The sequence below is a fragment of the Hylobates moloch genome, unplaced genomic scaffold (genome assembly GCF_009828535.3).
Source record: "Hylobates moloch isolate HMO894 unplaced genomic scaffold, HMol_V3 SCAFFOLD_10, whole genome shotgun sequence".
NCBI lineage: Eukaryota > Metazoa > Chordata > Mammalia > Primates > Hylobatidae > Hylobates > Hylobates moloch.
Window position 1 is genome coordinate 100736484 of NW_026652285.1, and position 14904 is coordinate 100751387.

General features: G+C 46.2%; 1 protein-coding gene and 1 long non-coding RNA gene across 3 annotated transcripts in view; one reads left to right on the forward strand and one right to left on the reverse strand.

The window, feature by feature from the left end:
* Nucleotides 1–5994, reverse strand: part of LOC131384494 (uncharacterized) — a 10732-nt gene extending 4738 nt beyond the window's left edge. Inside the window, exon 1 of the long non-coding RNA XR_009215384.1 lies at nucleotides 5866–5994. This is a non-coding gene — a long non-coding RNA (uncharacterized LOC131384494). The remainder of the gene's footprint in view (nucleotides 1–5865) is intronic.
* A 91-nt stretch (nucleotides 5995–6085) lies between these two features.
* The window catches only part of SPTAN1 (spectrin alpha, non-erythrocytic 1), an 80332-nt gene continuing 71513 nt past the window's right edge, over nucleotides 6086–14904 (forward strand). The window contains exon 1 of one of the 2 annotated variants that reach the window (XM_058445966.1): nucleotides 6086–6194. The gene's annotated coding sequence lies outside the window, so the exon portion shown is untranslated. The remainder of the gene's footprint in view (nucleotides 6195–14904) is intronic. The other variant, XM_058445965.1, reaches the window with a different exon arrangement.

Consider the following 14904-nt stretch of genomic DNA (forward strand, 5'->3'; position numbering starts at 1 on the left):
CTATATATGTAAACACAGAATAATAAAGCAAATGTGGTCAAAGGTTAACAAATGGGGGAATCTGGGTGAACTGTATATGGGATTTCTTCCCAGTATTCTTGTAACTTTCCTGTAAATTGGAAACTATTTCAAAATTAAAAGATACCTCTCTTTTCACCCTGCAAAAAAACATGCTTACAATTCTGATAAGGTGACAAAATCAAGCTCTGGAACCTACAACCCTGAAAACAGGACCCTGGTGACTAAGGTTACCTTGAAGCCATCAACCTGTAGCAAGGATGGAATGTTGACTCTAAACATGTTTTCAAGAGAGGTGACTTGAAGGTAGAATTTTAATTCAATCGAGAATGCGATTTAAGCACCTGGAGCACTTGATGGGTTGAGCTAAAAGTTACAGGAGCACAGAGGATAGACTTATTTCATCTAGTCTAAGTCCAAAGGCCTGAGAGCCAGTCAGCTGATGGTTTAAATCCCAGAGTGCTTTTCCACAGGGTTCAAAAAAAGGGCTTGGCAGTCAAATAAGTTTGGGAAATTATTATTATTTTTATTTATTTATTTTTGAGACAGAGTCTCACTCTGTCACCAGGCTGGAGTGCAGTGGTGTGATCTTGGCTCACTGCAACCTCCACCTCCCGGGTTCAAGCGATCCTCCTGCCTCAGCCTCCCAAGTAGCTGGGACTACAGATGCACGCCACCACACCCAGCTAATTTTTGTATTTTTAGTAGAGACGGGGTTTCATCATGTTGGCCAGGATGGTCTACATCTCTTGACCTCGTGATTTGCCCACCTCGGCCTCCCAAAGTACTGGGATTACAGGTGTGAGCCACTGCGCCCGGCCTGGAAATACTATGTTAAAGGTGAAGTAATCAATGATTACTTACCTATTTGGCAGAATGGGCCAGGTGTGGTGGCTCATGCCTGTAATCCCAGCACTTTGGGAGGCCGAGGAGGGCAGATCACCTGAGGTCAGGAGCTCAAGACCAGCCTGGCCAACATGCTGAAACCCTGTCTCTACTAAAAATACACAAAAATTAGCTGGGCGTGCTGGCAGATGCTTGTAATCCCAGCTATTCGGGAGGCTGAGGCGGGAGAATCACTTGAACCCGGGAGGCAGAGTTTGCAGTGAGCTGAGATCGCGCCATTGCACTCCAACTTGGGCAACAAGAGCGAGACTCAGTCTCAAAAAAACAAACAAGAATGGCATAAAGTTGATAACTGTTGGAGCTGGGTGACAGGCCTATGGAAGTTCACTGCATTAGGGTCCCCAGAGAAACAGACCAATAGGAGATGGATGGATGGATAGATAGACAGGGATATGATGAGATTTAATTATAAGGAATTTATTCATGAGATCATGGAGACTGAGAAGTCCCACAATCTGCCATCTGCAAGCTGGAAACCCAGGAAAGCTGGGGTTGAAATTCTAGTCTAGAGACGAGGTTTCACCATGTTGGTCAGGCTGGTCTCGAACTCCTGACCTCAGGTGATCCACCCTCCTTGGCATCCCAAAGTGCTGGGATTACAGGGGTGAGCCACTGCGCCCAGCCTATAATTCTTACTTAAATGGACTGAGTACCATTCATGTAACCTAAAATTCAGTAACACCTCAAATATTTTCTCAAGTCAATAAGTATTGTTATCATGAATATAGTCTTGAATTTATGAATCGTAATCATTTTTCACTTGGTGAGTAGGTTATGCCTAATTTTTTTTTTAATTATTAACATTCTTTTTTTTTTTTTTTTTTTTTTGAGACGGTCTCACTCTATTGCCTGAGCTGGGAAGCAGTGGCACAGTTATGGCTCACTGCAGCCTTGACCTCCCGTGCTTAGGTGATCCCCCCACAGCCTCCTGAGTAGCTGGGACTACAGGCGCAAGCCACCACATCTGGCTAATTTTTTTTTTTTGTAGAGATGGGGTTTTGCCATGGTGCCCAGCCTGGTCTTAAACTCCTGGGCTCAAGTGATCCGCCTGCCTCGGCCTCCTAAAGTGCTGTGAGCCACCACGCCCGTCCCAAATGAAAATGCATCTTGTCCTGCTTAAGGCAGATTTCTAGATGTAACTAACATTGCTGGGTCAAATGGCATGCAAATTTTATATTTTGATCCACATTGCCAAACTGCTCTTCCAGAAAGGTTCTACTTACATATACTCAAAATGGGTAAGATTTTCAGGCAGAAAGGAGGCATGAGTGTTGGGAAAGGATGTTCTAATTGGAGGAAAAAATTGTTCACAAAAGCATGGAGTTGGAGACATAACATGTTTTGGAAAGAGGCTAACCTCAGACCAGTAGAGAAGAACTGTAGGGAATGATGCTGTGAAAAGGTAAATTGGAACAAGACTGTGGAGGCTGCAAAGTTCGGCCTATTCCGTAGGCAACGGGAAACAACTGAAACTTGTTGAGAAGGTTTGACGTGGTTTGTGAAACTAACTGCAGTAGTGGGTTCAAGGTAAGCAGGAGGGACATGGACTGACCAGGCCTAGCAGGCGGCCCTGCAAGGGAACAGATGTGAAATGACTGGAGCCGGATTACGAGGTCGGATTAGGGGAGGGGAGGGAGGAGTTTACATCTCTGCTGTCACCTGCAGTCTTAAAACCCTGGTAAGGCCACACTCCCAGAGCCTATCAAGCTGCTTCTCTAATGATTTTAGAAGCAGTGGCTTGTGTTTTGCTTTATTTTTTTATTGTAGTAAAATATATAGAGCATAATAACAGTTTAAACTTTTTTTTTTTTTTGAGACGGAGTCTCAATTTGTCGCCCAGTCTGGAGTGCAATGGTGTGATCTTGGCTCACTGCAACCTCCGCCTCCCGGGTTCAAGCGACTCTCCTGCCTCAGCCTCCCGAGTAGCTGGGATTACAGGTGTGCACCACCACACCCGATTAATTTTTGTATTTTTAGTAGAGACAGGGTTTCACCATGTTGGCCAGGATGGTCTCAAACTCCTGACCTCAAGTGATCCGCCCACCTCAGCCTCCCAAAGTGCTGAGATTACAGGCGTGAGCCACCAAGCCTGGCCTAACCATTTTTAAGTGTACAGTTCTGTGGCATTATGTACAGTCACAGTGTTGTGCAACCATCACCACCATCCTCTCCAGAACTCTCTTTCACCATCCCAGATGGAAACTGTTCCCACTAAACAATAATAACCCATTCCACCCTTCCCTTAGCCCCTGGTAAAAACAGTTTTTTCTGTCTCTATGAATCTGACAATTTGAGGGATCTCATATAAGTGGAATTGTCATACAATATTCGTCCTTATGTGTCTGGTGTATTTCCCTTAGCATAAAGCCTTCAAGGTTCATCCAGGCACTGTGTTTTGAAGATCTGTGTTATTTCTTGCCAGCTCTGACATTGCAGAATGTCATGTGGGAAGTGCAGTCCACTTGCCAGCATGACTCTTCCCAATCAGCTCCCTTCTAGGGAAGAAAAATAGTGGAAGTGCTTGCCTGTTATCTTTGCAGGGGGTGAGACACGGTGTGGAGGGGAGGGGAGGAGAAGGGCTCTCTCCCAGAGAGAGTGGGCAAGTGACTTTCCCTGGCTGGAACATATGGACACATCACTACAATTAGTGTGTTTTCCAACAGTTGACCTTTTCAACAACCTGAAAAACTATTGGGACTATCTAGATGCTTAAGCTTAGGGTGCCTATCAAACCTTCTGAGGACTGCTGAAACTAGAAAAAGGAGTTGAGAATTCAGTACAACCCTCTGCTTTTTAGGAGGCCAGGAGAGGTGTGACTGAGAACATGGAGTTGATTGGTTACAAAGCCGTTACACTGTCCTGTGCTTTTTTGTTGTTGTTGTTTTTTCCCCCAGCTTTCCACACCTACTAGGGTGTTAAGCATATGGTGAAACTGGTGGGAGGTGAGGTAGGCAGACAACAGAACAGTGAAGAATGGCTTTTTAAAATGGCTCGTTTCAAGTGCCAAGTGCAGAGAAGGCAGGGTGAGTGGGTGGGAGGTGGAGAGCGCTGGGAATACTGTTTCTTGGCCATGTCTCAGATCAGACAAAGGATCAAATAAGATTTTAGTTTCTCTATCAGTACAGAGCTCTCTCTTAGGTCTCCAATTCGTTTTGCATCCAGCAAAAGCAGCAAAACCCCCAGTTCACTATGGGGCCAGGGTGATTTAACTGAAAAACCCTCCCTTTTTAATAGCTCCTGTCCCTCAGTCCCAAGGTGCTTTCTTTGCTGGAGCAGAAGGTCTTGGAAATTTTAGGGAGCTACAATTGTGTTAGCCATTTTGTACCCAGAGCTGAATATCTGATCAAACATTTTACTGCAACCTGCTGGAGAGGAGGCCGCGGATACCATCAGCTGTTCCCAGAAATGCACACCCCAGGGAGGAGTTGCCCAGCACTGTTTTCTCTACATAGAAGATTGCAGGAAATGCCTCTCAGCTCCTACGTTTCTCCTACACAGATTCTCTAAAGCAGCTTCTGGGGTGTGGCCACTCCTTTTCTCACCACTCCAATGGAGTGAGTGGGTAGGGAAATTTTTCCTCAGTATCATGGCTACAGCCAGGACAGCTTAGAAACCGTATTGCAGGTCCCAGGCATGGGGAAAGAAGCCAAACTGCAGAGGACCAGGAAGCTCAGCGCCAGGTCTGGGCCCAGATTCTGGTGCAGTGCCCAATGACTTTATATTTATTTAAAGAGGAGAGCTGCTTGGTAACCAGGAGGCTGAAGCCTTACTAAGCTGCAGAGCTCCCTGTCTGCCTGACTGCACAGGAATGATCTGGGTGTTACTCCCAGTGGCTGCGGCCCAGCTGTCACTGGAATGGGGATAGGGAAAGGGCTTCCTAATCCAGGGCTCTGGCTACAGAGTTTAGAGCCAGGTCCTTAAACTGCTAGGACTTTAAGGATCAGAAATTCTGAGAATCTTATTTTTCTCTGTCTGCACCCCAGCAGCCACCCGCATCAAAATGCCTCCCTTTTCTATTTGAAGGCAATACACATACGGTTGTAAAGGGAAGGTTCTGAGTGCTGAGATGTAAATCCTAGCTCTTCCAATTGCTAGCTGCCTGACCTGGGCCAAGAGACTTAGCCTACATGAGCATTATGTAAGAGTGCCCATTTGTAAAACGGGAAAACATTTCATAAAATTATTGCAAAGATTAAGAAATGAAAAGGTAACACGAAATACTTAGCATAGTGCCTAGTACACAAGGAAAGTTCGATTAATTGTGCCAGAAAGAACCTTAATGTCTTGTTTATGAAATAGAATGAATGTACCCTATTCCACTGGCGACCTGTGAGAAAGCTTTTGCTGCAGGAATATAATAAATTATCATTTTGCCGCTGCCGTTTCCCTCCCCCATAATCTCCAAGAACATAAGAAATTAACTCTCCAAATCTCAGAATGACAGCTTTATGCCCCAAATTAGTCGACTTAATTTTTTTTCTGATTCAGATTTGGCCTTTTCCTCTCACCAACTCCTCAAACCCGGGGCCCCAAATCATCCGCGTCTTCTTGACCCCAGCCCCCACCGAAGTAGGCTGACTAGGGACCCCAGCGCCAGCCTCCTCCTCGGGAAAGTGAGCAGGAAGAGACGCACTCGGGTGATCTCACCCTTTGGGACTGGGCGTTTTTCCGGCCGGGGAGCGCAGCATCCCCAGCCAGACTGCAGCGATACCCCCGCCCCGCCCTTCTCCGCAGTCTTGGAAGAGCTCCCAGGGCGGAGTGGTGCGATGCAGACGACTGTCCGCAGGGCGGGCGGTGGCGGGGCGCAAGCTGCAGGGAGGGAGGTGAGGCGGGAGCGTCTCTACCGGCCAGGGCGTAGGCAGTGACCTCACTGCACCATCACCCCTCACCCCTTGCGCGCGCCCCATTTCCCCATCCTCCCGCGGCCCGCCCCTCGCTCACCTCTTCCCCCGCATCGTGGCTTCGGCTCCTTCCGGGATCACTCGGCCCTTTCCGCCGGGCGGTCGGGCGGCGAGCCGGCGGGAGCACCGCCCCCTTTGGTCCGCCGGCGCGCTCCCCCGCCCCTCGCGCAGCGCCGGGGCGCTTCCCCTGGCGCTCGCGCCCGCCCGCCGCGGGAGCGCGCGTAGCCGCTTATAAAAGTGGCGGGGCGCGCGCGTCGCCGCCACTACCCGCTGCGGAGTGAACGGCGCGGAGCGGAGGCCGCGGAGGCTCCTCGGTCCTTCAGCACCCCTCGGCCCGACGCACCCACGCCTCTCACCCCCCGAGAGCCGGTGAGAAGGGCAGCCGGGGAGCTCCGGGAGGGAGCGGGCCCCGGACAGCCGACCCCCGGGCGGGAGCTGGGCAGCTCTTAAGGCGGGGCGGGGCCGGCGCGCGGACAGGTGAGCCGGGCGGGCCGCGGGGCTGCCTCCATTCGACTGAGGAGTGGGGGAAGCCGCTGCCGCTGCTTTTGTGGCGCGTGGGCTGCGGAGTAGCAGCCGGGCCAAGGCTGGGCGCCGCCGCTGGAATGTCACTGACGGGGGGAGGGGGCGCGAGGCCGCCGGGTCCCTCCCAGCCACCCCCAAGCCTAGCTGCGGCGCGGCCCGGCCCTGCCCTGCCCCATCCGGCTGCGGCAGGTGGGTGGGGGCTCCCTCGTCGGGATCTTCGCCAGCCGCCTCCCTGCCGAACGCTCCCCGCACCGCCCCCGGTCCCTTCCTTCGGCCGGGAGCGACTTCTGCAGCTCGTTCTTCTGAATCGCACCAGCAATGCCGGCCAGCCGTGGAGGGAGGAAGAGCCCGGGGAGCCCAAGCATAGCGTAAACGGCTCTCTGACCTTAATTTCATCCTGCATGGCGAATCTCTGCCGTCTCTCTGAACGCAGAAGGGTCGGAGACTGGCCGTCTCCTTTTCTTTCCTTGTAATAAACATTTTTCTTTCTTCCCAGTTGTGATTTGCTTGTAAATAATAGGTAAATGCGGTGCTTGCATGGTATGAGGCTCAAATCAAATAACTTAATAGCTTAGCGTTCTTGTTTGTGTATGTGTGTGTGTGCTTCCTGGGACTGGGTCTTTCGAGTCGAGATACAGTGTCAAAAATTCTGCCATACCACTGTTGAATGATAGAACAGTCTTTTGTTTGAAAGCTGTCCCTGAGAATTTGATTAGACGCTTCCCCAGAACATCGCTTTCTAAAGTCTCTTTCATGTACTGGAGTAAAATACATTTTAAATAAGCACCTTGTTAAAGTTAAGAGTTGAATATGTTTTAAATGAAAAGCCTGAATAGCTCAGAAAGCTGGGTTGAGATGATGCTTGAACTGTTCCAACATCTTATCAGATCTCTTTTATATAATAGATCCTAAAATATTTAAGCCCTTTGTTCTGTCTTCATCATGGTATTTTAGAAAAACTTACCATCATGGCTGTTCGGGAAGAACAGGAGAGAGGCCATATGAAGTATTTTCATAATGGGTTGAGAAATTGCGTCGTCATAGCAATTGGCCTTAAGTAAAACAGAATGTATCAAAGATGGAAGGGTGGGGGTGTCTTGGAGCCAGGAAACAGAAAATCTTGGGAATAGCAGCAGGAACACTCAGCTATATGAAGCCATTGGCCAAGGTTCCGACTCCTTAACTAGTCGTTTATTTTCCCTTTCATTGCAGCTAACTAATATCTTAGATTTTAAAAGGTCAAATTGAATGTGCTGCGGAGGAAAAAAAAGTACTGCAGTAAGGGCCTCTGTGCAGGAAATTAACAATAAGCCTTTTTTAGTAACTGGGCCAATAATGACTCAGAGGGACCCTCAAAGTGTGTTAACTGTTATCCAGGGACTTTGATGGAGAGACTGGAAAGGAGGATTTTTGCTTCATCCTGGACAAGTGTGAAGCAGCTCTTAATGGCAAACCATCAGCCTAGTAACTGATTCTCTGATACGCTTTGGTCTTGGCCGTGTGTTTTGTAGTCATCTAATGATTGGAGAAATCTGATATGTCACAGGCTATCCTGTAAGCCTGTCAAGCAATCTGATGAAGAGGTGGACACGGGGAGAGCTGTTTTAAGTATGTCTTTTGGTTCCCTGGGTTAGAATTTTTTCTGCTTTTTCTTACCTGCCTTCATCCAAAGTGGGAGGTCAACTGCAGATCTTGAAAAGTGGATCTCAGGAATAGTCCCCCATGTCCTGTCACTGCTGAATCTACACTAAGAATGGACAGTGTGTTCAAGGCTGGCCTGCCTTTGTAATCAGTCCTCCGTGGGCTATGCAGGGATCCCACTAGTTATGCACTCAGGTCTGTTGCAGCGTATCAGCTGCGGCTGTACTGTAAAAGAATGCAACGCCCTAGTGGCAAATGCTGACTCCAGGAATGCGGAGGAGGAGGAGGACTGCATAGCTCATCACTTGGGGCCACTTGACTGGAGCAGCTGTGCTGTGAACCATCACCTGTCTTCCACCTTTTTTGCATATTCCTCTTGTACCAATTTTGAACAGAAAATAGTATTTTGTAAAGTAAGTGTACTGGCAAACTAGGCCCAAGTCAGATCTTTGTGGCTTGAGTTCTACTTTGTGGCAATTTCATGAAGTCATGCTCTTTTATTGCTGAATGGAAGGGGATTTAGGAATCATCTTGTCCTGGGATCCTCAGGAGGAAGGCATGTTTAGTTTGAAAAAGTATATTCAGTATTATTACTTTGACAAGTGGGGAAATTGAGGCCCAAAGGAGAGTGAGACTTGACCAGGGCAGCATATCTAGATAGTAACTGCCAAGACCTGGGAACCTTGGTTCTCCTTCCACATTTTAAATCCCTTGTGGGATTTAGACACTATACAGAATGTCAGAGAGAAGACATTGAGAAAATACCTGAAATTGGATTTTTAATCTGTATTCATATTTTTTAAATAATCTGTTTTCGTCATGATTTTGTTCCCTTTGCCCTTAGAAGCTTGTTATCTTGCTCTTCCCCCTCCCTCTTTAGACTCCACATTCCTCCATCATGTTGTCATCGTTTCGTAAACGCAGAGTCCAGGTATTTGACCAGCATGCAGAAAACGGGTTGCCTTTTTGGTTTTGCCTGGCTTGCAGTGAAGGCATATTCGTGTCAAAGAGGTTGAATGATCCAAAGAAAGGGGGAAACAAACCCTGCCTGCATGATGTTTCTGTTAAACAAATTGGTTAGGATTTGTTTGGGGTTTTTTTGGTGTTAAATTATCAGAAGTATTAGTAAATTTACTTGAAAGTTTGCAAAGCCTTCCCTTTTTTTTTTTTTTTTTTAACCTCCCTCTCTTTCTCTTTAAGGCATGAATATATTAATTTCTTACCACCATTCTGGTGTTTGCATGTAGTGTTTGCTGACTTTTTATTGGTGGCTACTTGGTTTTTAAGAACCAAGGGACTAAACATATTATCCTAGATATTTGGAAAAAATAATCTGAAAATACATAGTAAAAATTGTGTTTTTAAAATTTGACAAATATTGTAAACTTGGGTTTGTTTCCTGTTGCATTGACTTCTTCCACCACAATTTCTATAATAAAATAGAGCTCACCTTTTCAAGTTTAAAAAATAGCTCTTGGGCTGGGTGCGGTGGCTCATGCCTGTAATCCCAGCAAGCTTGGGAGGCCAAGGTGGGTGGATCACAAGGTCAGGAGTTCGAGACCAGCCTGGCCAACATAGTGAAACCCCATCTCTACTAAAAATACAAAAAATTAGCCGGGCGTGGTGGCGGGCCCCTGTAATCCCAGGTACTTGGGAAGCTGAGGCAGGAGACTCGCTTTAACCCGGGAGGTGGAGGTTGCAATGAGCCAAGATTGCACCATTGCACTCCAGCCCAGGTGACAGTGCGAGACTCTGTCTCAAAAAAAAAAATTTAAAAACAGCTCTCTTTATATGTTTTCTTCGTGTACAGTCTTTGTTTTCTAAATTGGACCTTTTTCAAAAAAAATTTAGTATCTTAATATCCCAAAATAAGAAATACAAATATTGGAAATTTCTAGTGATTATAGGTGATAAATCCAAGGCAGGCCTTTTTATAAATCAGATGAGTTATTTATTTAAATGAGGTTTATAAAAATGGGCCACATTATAACCATTTCCTGTTTTGAGTCATAGTAACAATAAGGAACTTAAATACCTCTCATCTGAATTTTGCAGGTTAAAAGGTAAGTAGCAGCAAGATAGTATTTGGGAAGCAATCAGAAGTAAGTTTTCTCAATATTGCTCTGCATTTCTGGATTTTGATGCAATGCAGTATGAATCTTTTGCTTTCTTAAAGCTAAGTCCCTGCTCACCTCTGCACAATTGCGCTAACAAGTTGAAATGAATTAATCAGTTTGAAGGCTGACATGCTGATCCACAATCCTGATTGGAATGTGGTTTAAGCAAAAATACTTATTGTTTTTATTTATGGTGTTCAGTCATCCTTTATGTATTATTGACCTCTCTGCTTACCATCAAATCTGCCACTAAAATCTGCAGCTAAGCTGGTTTTGAGTTAATTTTGTTTGATCTGAGAATCAACTGGTATACAATTTTATGAGTGCTAATCAATTCTTTGGTGGTTTGTTCTTAGGGAAGCCCTTCCACATCCATGGATATAGTTCTCTTGCTTTGCAAATCTGAAATTTGGTAATAGGCTGGCATCCTAAGCCACGGAAAAAAGACATTGTTGGTTCTGCACATTTGGGTTCTGACTAAGCAACAAAAGCAACTGATGAATGGTTTCTGTGACCTTTTGCTTTGGGTGATGTTTATGAATTTTTCCATAACCAAATGACCAAATGACCGTTCATCCTGTTAGTCCCTAAAAATCCCTTTCTTGCAAAACTGTATGTCTGGTGGTGTCCTGCCTGAGAAGCAGAATTCATTTTGTAGTATTCCAAATGTCTCTTACATCCATTACATTCAGCTTGCTGAAAGAATGGCAGTCCCAATGCTTTGTTTTTAATAGAGACTCCTTTCAGCTTCACTATAATTTTTTTCTCTCTGTTGGGATTCCGTAGAGAAACTCTGACTGCACTCAACTGCAGGTGCCAGGTTTACAGAGTCCAGAGCATTTGACCTTTGGTTTGAAAATGTTTGTATCTGCAGTCTTTTGTGTTGCTTAACGCAGTGTGATTCCCACCCACTGCCTCTGCCTGTACAAGAAGATATAGCTATATATCCCATAAATACCCCTCCATTTTTTTTATTTTTATACTCCCAAATTTTATGCCCCCAAATACCCCCAAATTTTTATTTGGGGAATGAAAATTCCCCAAATACCAAGAACTGCCTCAAACAGCTGTCTCTTGGCATTCCTCAAGAAGACAAAGATATTTATGTCTAATCTGTTTTGTAGGAATCCATTTTCAGTTGATATTATGTGTAAGTTTGTGTTTGATATCATGGATCATTCTGAAGCATGCTATATCTTTGGATTAAATTTGTATTTTTTTTTTTTTTTTTTTTTTTGAGATGGAGTCTCACTTTCTTGCTTTCTCGTTTTGTCGCCCAGGCTGGAGTGCAGTGGCGCAGTCTCGGCTCACTGCAAGCTCCACCTCCCAGGTTCACGCCATTCTCCTGCCTCAGCCTCCCGAATAGCTGGGACTACAGGCGCCTGCCACTACGCTCGGCTAATTTTTTGTATTTTTAGTAGAGATGGGGTTTCACCGTGTTAGCCAGGATGGTCTCAATCTCCTGACCTCGTGATACGCCCGCCTCGGCCTCCCAAAGTGCTAGGATTACAGGCGTGAGCCAACGCGCCTGGCCGTAAATTAGAAATTTCTAACCAAGATTCATATCTTTAGACCCCACTCTTCTTCCGAGATCTGGCAGTATTGTAAGGATGCTGACAAGTTTATTTTATTCATTTTATTTATTACAATAGAGGACATAGTTCTAATTCCTGCTTTATCCCCCAGAGATTCGCATTACTTGCTGAATGATGCAGCTAACGTTTGACTGCTGCATTGCAGCATTTATAAATAGCCTGTGTCTTCAGTCTTCTCTAATAATATTTTGCAAATATATACCTTTTTTTTAAGTTACCTTAAATGGGAAGTTGTCCTTAAACATATAGAGAATATACTTAGCACTTCGTTTCCCCTCCAGTCTCCATGTGAACGGACTTGATTGGCAAAATCAGAGACAGTCGGCTCCTTTGAGATAAGCAGTCAGCTGATTGCATTCCTAGGAAGGCGTCTCTGTTGTGGTTTTTAGGCAGTTAGTGGAACTGATAGATAGGCTGGTAAGATTGGAGTTTGTTTTTTAATGGCGCATTTCCCAGGTTTTTCCTTTCTGGCACTCTCAAAAGGCCTTAATCCCATATGGCTGGGAACAGCCTGGAACATTCTCTGTGAAGTCAGCCTAATCAGTCTGCTGCATATGCCAGGGAAGGGGTGGGGTGCTTGCAGCATGCAGCCTCGGTTGTGGAAGGAATGTGGCACGCCCAGGCCGAGTTGACATTTCAGTAACTCTGACAGTTTCATGTGAGAGGTTGTAGCACCTTTGGATGGCAGGAATTCTTAATGATATTTATGAGAATTTTCCTGTGTTTAATGTAGTCTGCAGAAATGACCCTTTTAGGAGCAAAAAGAAACTGGAACTCATGTAGATAAACAAGAGACAGCTCCCTATCAGGTTAAGAGGGGGGAAACTCTTACTAACCCATAGTGTTTTTTGGTGTCTCCTGTAATTGCACAAATGAAAATTCTGAATGCTGACTGCAGTGGGAGCGCATTGGTGACTTTCAGATACCCAGCTCCCCAGAGACAGCCTGTTGTGCCTTGGCAGACCTCCCACCTACTGACGTCAGCTGATCTACTGCAGGAAAGAAAAGTCCATTATTGCCTGACCAAAGCACTTGGTATAGAATTGACTCGTTCTACTTCACTGGGGTGACAAAGAGGGCCTTTTAGGTTGGTTAATTTCAGCAGGGCCTTGCTGAACTGTCTCTCTGGATTGGCAGGATCAAATCAGCAAGCTGGGCCCAAGCAGGGGGACTTGCTCAGATGGAACCTTTGTGATATTATGATGGAGATTTTCTTATCATAAAGGGCTGCTCCCAAATGTGATTTCTTAATTTCCGTAGCAGGTAAAGGATTTTAGGAATGCAGTGACTCCTGTGATAGGAGGCAGAACAGCACCATACACTCGAATCCTGGAGACTTCCATCTCTTTCAGGAGCTCGTGTGCAGTGTCGTTATTGTTCCATGTGTAACTATACCTTCCTTGGAAAATTTCTTTACAAGAAAATTTTGGAAGCAAACACATTAGATGCATAATTTCTCAATGTTTTTCCATCTTAACTGTTTCCTGAGGGTTGAGAACAAAGGAAATATATAAATAAATAAGTCTAACCCTAATTGTTTACTAAGACTCAATCTTAAATAATTTTGATTTTTTTTTTTTTTTTTTGAGACGGACTCTTGCTTTTTCGTCGCCCAGGCTGGAGTGCAGTGGTGCAATCTTGGCTCACTGCAACCTCCGCCTCCTGGGTTCAAGCGATTCTCCTGCCTCAGCCTCCCAGGTAGCTGGGACTACAGGCATGCGCCACTGTGCTCGGCAAATTTTTGTATTTTTAGTAGAGATGGGGTTTCACCATGTTGGCCAGGCTGGTGTCAAACTCCTGACCTCAGGTGATCCACCTGCCTTGGCCTCCCAAAGTGCTGGAATTACAGGTGTGAGCCACCCTGCCTGGCCGATAATTTTGATTTTTAAAAAATGATTAATACATCCACCTCACCTTTTTTTTTTTTTTTTTAAAGAGATGGAGTCTCGCTCTGTCACCCAGGCTGGAGTGCAAAGGTGTGATCTTGGCTCACTGCAACCTCGGCCTCCCAGGTTCTAGCAATTCTCCTGCCTCAGCCTCCCAAGTAGCTGGGATTACAGGTGCACGCTGCCACACCTGGCTAATTTTTTGTATTTTAATAGAGACGGCGTTCCACCGTGTTGCCCAGGCTGGTCTCGAATTCCTGAGCTCAGGCAATCCACCCCCTTCAGCCTCCCAAAATGCTAGGATTACAGGTGTAAGCCACCGCACTCGCCTTTTTTTTTTTTTTTTTGACACGGAGTCTAGCTCTGTCACCCAGGCTGGAGTGCAGGGGCTTGATCTTAGCTCACTGCAAACTCCGCCTCCCAGGCTCAAGGGATTCTCCAGCCCCAGCCTCCTGAGTAGATGGGACTACAGGCGTGTCCCACCACACCCAGCTAATTTTGGTATTTTTAGTAGAGACAGATTTTTACCACGTTGGCCAGGCTGGTCTCAAACTCCTGACCTCAGGTGATCCGCTCGCCTCGGCCTCTCAAAGTATTGGGATTACAGGTGTGAGCCACTGTGTCTGCCTTACTGTTTTTTCACTCCAAAGTGCAGATGTGAAAAGGAACTAATAAAGAGGGAGTGAAGACCGGGCACTGTGGCTCACGTCTGTAATCCCAGCACTTTGGGAGGCCGAGGTGGGTGGATTGCCTGAAGTCAGTTCGAGACCAGTCTGGCCAATATGGTGAAACCCAGTCTCTACGAAAGTACAAAAATTAGTCAGGCGTGGTGGCGGGTGCCTGTAATCCCAGCTACTGGGGAGGCTGAGGCAGAAGAATCACTTGAACCTGGGAGGCGGATGTTGCTGTGAGCCCAGATAGCATCACTGCACTCCAGCCTGGGCAACAGAGTAAGACTTCATCTCAAAAAAAAAGGGGAGTGAAAGGAACTAATAAATAACCAAATAGCCATCAATAAATAATATGTCGGCCGGGCGTGGTGGTTCACGCCTGTAATCCCAGCACTTTGGGAGGCCGACTCGGGCAGACCACAAGGTCAAGAGATTGAGATCATCCTGGCCAACCTAGTGAAAGCCTGTCTCTATTAAAAAGAAGAGAAATACAGAAATTAGCTGGGCGTGGTGGTGTGTGATTGTAGTCCCAGCTACTTGGGAGGTTGAGGCAGGAGAATTGCTTGACCCTGGAGGCGGAGGTTGCAGTGAGCCGAGATTGCACCACTGCACTCCAGCCTGGCGACAGAGCAAGACTCCATCTCAAA